This window comes from Triticum dicoccoides, chromosome 2B (assembly GCF_002162155.2).
Source record: "Triticum dicoccoides isolate Atlit2015 ecotype Zavitan chromosome 2B, WEW_v2.0, whole genome shotgun sequence".
Classification (NCBI taxonomy): domain Eukaryota; kingdom Viridiplantae; phylum Streptophyta; class Magnoliopsida; order Poales; family Poaceae; genus Triticum; species Triticum dicoccoides.
Window position 1 is genome coordinate 58,946,138 of NC_041383.1, and position 5,184 is coordinate 58,951,321.

Below are 5,184 nucleotides of genomic sequence, written 5' to 3' on the forward strand. Positions count from 1 at the left end.
TGATCGCGTTGACCGGGACCGCATCCCTCCCCAAACGGCAGCCATGATGAAGGGCGCCGCTCGGCTATGGAGGCAGGGGAAGATGTAAGCGACGCCGGCGGCGGCCGCTCCACCAGCCACCGCCTGAAAACTGGTGCCATGGTCGAGCTGGGCGGAGTGGCGCTTCGTCCGCGACGCCATCTTCTCCCCATACCCCGACCCTGGCGCCGCTCTTCACAGGGTAGGTATCCTCTTCCTGAAGCCCCCCCCCCCAAAGTATCAGGTGAATGGTGAGAAATCTATGATTGTTTCATTGGTGCAGACCACAGCGTGGCGGAGCAGGGGCTGCCTCCCGATCCCCGTGGAGGTCACTGCGGCCCTCTTCGAGATAAGGTTGCGCGATCCCTTCTTCCGGTACGTTCTTTGGATGCACAGTTCCAACCTTTTTCAATGGGCTAAATTTTCTAAACAGTGTTGACTTGATATTACAGTACTAAAATCTCGAGAATACTTGATGGACCAAGGCAAGTAGTGTTTGTAATGACTTGGTTTATGATAGTCATTGCCATCAAATATTTTAAACTTGCAGATATTCCCGTTCATATCATGACATCCACAATAACTGAACTATCCTGCTTATAATGCTTCAGACAAATAGATAAAAAATTATAAGTTTTCTTATCAGAAACAGAAAAATTACACCACCATATGTGTGGAGTGTGTTGTAGTGCTCCACAAAAATATTTTTCCATGACCCCTAAAAACTTTTAAGGATAGAGCGAATTGCCCACAACAATTTCCATGAAATTCCTTCATTGTGGTGGCAAGTATAATACTTAGTCCTGCAAAATATTATTTTGTGTATAATCTAACACTTAAGTAACTGATTGAGGGAATTTTAGAGGATGGAGAAGATCAGGGTACAATAGGGAAATGGATGGAGAGAGAGAAAGAAGAGAGTGGAGATGAGAGACAGGGTGAGAAAGAGGGTCTTTACATAAAAAGGTCGACAATGATGGGTAAGCATGATTAGTAGAAGGGTAAAGTATATATCATACAATCATTGTCATATACAAGGAGCCCGTAGCAACGCACGGGCATTATACTAGTATAAGTAGAGTGGCTGCCAGCTCGGGGTGATTAAACCTCCAGACGTGGCTGCCAGCTCGGCTCATCCTGGACCGCACCTGTGAGTGATGGCTTTGATAGGGGGTCATTTGCAAACTGGCTGAAAGTAAACATTCATGCCTACCACATCGGCTGGAGTGAACTCGTATGGTATCCCTCTTCTCGTCTCTTTGCGTCTTCAATGCCATCGTCGTCATGAGCAGGGGAAGGTGATCGACTACCACAGAAGGCGACTCGACGCCGGCAAGTAGCGGGTGGCGTTCATGTATATGATGATGGATTGATGTGAAGTTTTGGTACTGAGTTTTATTTTAGAAGCATGACTAGGGTTTTGTTCGGGTTTGTGGTGATTTGAACATGTGCAAAAACCATTATTCCTAGTTGCTTGTACTAATGTGCTTAAACAGAAGCGACAATCCATCTTTTATCAATTTGGTTAGCAGTGCCTTTTTTAGTTTTGCATAGACATTGGCTGCTTTGGTGTTGTTTTCCACCAAATTCACGTATCTACCCTGCACTGTAACTGAAGCTTCTGGATGTATCAATTCTGTTTCTGAACATGTGAAACCACACAGCCACAAATTAGCACTACATTCTCATGAATGGAGTGTCAAGTTTTCATAGATTACTTGTCGACAGTACAAAGGTTAACAAGCATTGTACCCCGTGGCCCCTGCCTTAACAGTGCTAGTAATTTTCACTGTTTGCGGAACCATTGATCCCTGTTTAACTGAAAAGGCTGAAGCCTTACTCTGTGCATGTCCAAAAAATTTAGTTTTGGCAAGTGCAACACATTTAAGTCCAGAAAAATGTATATTAAGTATTTGTAAGTGCAAAAACCTTACATTTGCTGTCTTGAAGTGCAAGAACTGAATTTGTATGCTCCAAGTATGTCCAAGAAATGAATATATATGCAATGTTTATTCAGCAAAAACTGAAAACTTATTTGTTTAACTAGAAAAACTGAAAGTATGCTATGTTTTAGTGTAGAAACTGGTTTTTTCACTTTCTTTAAGTGCAACATTTTTTTTTTGCTTTCTGTAAGTGCAGAAATTGAAGTTCACAAACTGAACATTTGCTCTGTTTATTTTGCATCTAGGTCTGGATGATCGAGTGTTCACTATTGAGATTTGTCATGGTGGTCTTTTTCTATGGTTTGGGGAGTTAATAGAATATAAATTGATGGCATGTTCATTATATATAAATTGATGGCATGTGCATTATATTGTTAGAGGGAGATGTGGTTCTTAGAATCAAGGTCATAATATATTTACATAATATGTGATATATGTACTCTAATATACAAGTATTCAATAGACATAGTGTGGAGTTGGAGGGGGGGGGGGGCAAGTGCCCTCCTCCGCTAATGTACAACAACAAAAAAACATTTCAAGCCGGCATATTGGAGGTTGATGCTTACAACATTCCCACCCGAGAGAGTGCAGGGATCGCTGTTGTTTGGCTAAGACAGATCCTCGAAGTTGGTCAATGTTCTTAGGGTGTTCTAGAGCGTACTGTGAGGTCACCAAGCTGTATGGTGGCACCGACATGAGGCATGACAGCCAGGAGGAGGAAAGTGGCTCACCCTCTTATCTCTGATAGCATAGATATGGGGACAGTGGGAGGAAGTTGGAGGACGATTGACAAGAAGGACATCGGGAGAAGATGAATGAGGAGGAAGACAAAATCATGGGCGGACAAGCCTAGCTCAAGACCATGTATACATAGTTTCTCCGGCGATGCCTAGTGATACGTCTCAAACTTATCTACATTTTTTATTGTTAAATCCTACTGTGTTATCATTTTAATTTTATAGCAATTTATACTATTTTCATGATTAATCTATTAATTTAGCGCCTAGTTTCGGTTCTTGTTTTCTGCTTGTTTTTTGTTTTGCAGGAAATCAATATCTACAGAGGTCAAAATACATTGTAGATTTAACATGATTTTTTGGGCAACAAGAAACACTGGAAGCTTCGGGAAGTGTCGAGAGGGGCCACCAGCCAGCCACATGGGCATGTTACCCGACCAAGGGGGTGGCCGCGCCACCTGTCCATGTCAGTCCCTCGGTTACCGCCTTGACCTGATTCCACCGCCATAAATCCCTATAAATTCCGTTGTATCTCCAGAAGAATTTTGTCGCCGCCGCAAGTCTGTATTCCAAAGAGATCCCATATGGACCCCTGTTTTGAAGTTCTGTAGAGGGAGAAGCCATTGGAGGAGCCTCTTCGTCAACCTTACTGCTTCCCTGACCATGTGAGAGTAGTTCTTTCAGGACCTACGGGTCCATAATAGGAGCTAGATGGTTCTCTCTCTCTCTCTCTCTCTCTCTCTCTCTCTCTCTCTCTCTCTCTGGCACCATGTTCCCCTTCTTCCTTATGTTATTGGGATCAATGCAATGCAATTTTATGGTGTGTTTGATGGGACATGATGACATTTGTAAGTTTAATCATATTGTTCATTGACTCATATTGAATCTTTCAAAGTTTCTTTGTTGTATAATTAAGTAGCTATCTATGATTTTCAATCTATTTGTCTTCTATGACCAAGATTGTGAAGGAAATATGCCCTAGAGGCAATACTAAAGTTGTTATTTATATTTCCTTATATCATGATAAATGTTTATTATTCATGCTAGAATTATATTAACCGGAAACTTAGTACATGTGTGAATACATAGACAAAACAAAGTGTCCCTAGTATCCCTCTACTTAACTAGCTCGTTAATCAAAGATTGTTAAGTTTCCTAACCATAGACATGTGTTGTCATTTGATGAACAGGATCACATCATTAGAAAATGATGTGATGGACAAGACCCATCCGTCAGCTTAGCATAATGGTCGTTAAGTTTTACTGCTATTTGCTTTCTTCGTGACTTATACATATTCACCTGACTATGAGATTATGCAACTCCCGAATACCGGAGGAACACCTTGTGTGCTATCAAACATCACAACATAACTGGGTGATTATAAATATGCTCTACAGGTGTCTCCGAAGGTGTTTGTTGAGTTGGCATAGATCAAGATTATGATTTGTCACTCCGTGTATCGGAGAGGTATCTCTGGGCCCTCTTGGTAATGCACATCACTATAAGCCTTGCAAGCAATGTGACTAATGGGTTAGGGATGATGCATTACGGAACGAGTAAAGAGACTTGCCGGTAACGATATTGAACTAGGTATGATGATACCGACGATCGAATCTCGGAAAAGTAACATACCGATGACAAAGGGAATGATGTATGTTGTTATGCGGTTTGACCGACAAAGATCTTCGTAGAATATTTAGGAGCCAATATGAGCATCCAGGTTCCGCTATTGGTTATTGACCGGAGATGTTTCTCGGTCATGTATACATAGTTCTCGAACCCGTAGGGTCCGCACGCTTAACGTTCGATGATGATTTGTATTATGAGTTATGTGTTTTGGTGACCAAAGTTTTTTTGGAGTCCAGGATGAGATCACGGACATGACGAGGAGTCTCAAAATGGTCGAGAGGTAAAGATTGATATATTGGAAGGTAGTATTCGGATACCGGAAGGGTTCCGGAGAGTATCTGGTACACACCGGAGTACCGGAGGGGTTACCGGAACCCCCGCGGAAAGATATGGGCCACATGGGCCATAGGAGGGAGGCTAACCAGCCCACAAGGGCTGGTGCGCCCTCCACAAGGGAGGAGGCCGATTTGGACTAGGGAAGGGGGCGCCACCCCCCTTTCCTTCTCCTACTCCCTCTCCTTCCCCTTTCCCCCCTCCGGTGGAAGGAATAAAAGGGGGGGCTGTTGGAAATATGCCCTAGAGGCAATAATAAAATGGTTATTATTATATTTCCTTATTCATGATAATTGTCTATTGTTCATGCTATAACTGTGTTATCCGGAAATCGTAATACATGTGTGAATATATAGACCACAACACGTCCCTAGTGAGCCTCTAGTTGACTAGCTCATTGATCAACAGATAGTCATGGTTTCCTGACTATGGACATTGGATGTCATTGATAACGGGATCACATCATTAGGAGAATGATGTTATGGACAAGGCCCAATCCTAAGCATAGCACAAGATCGTGTAG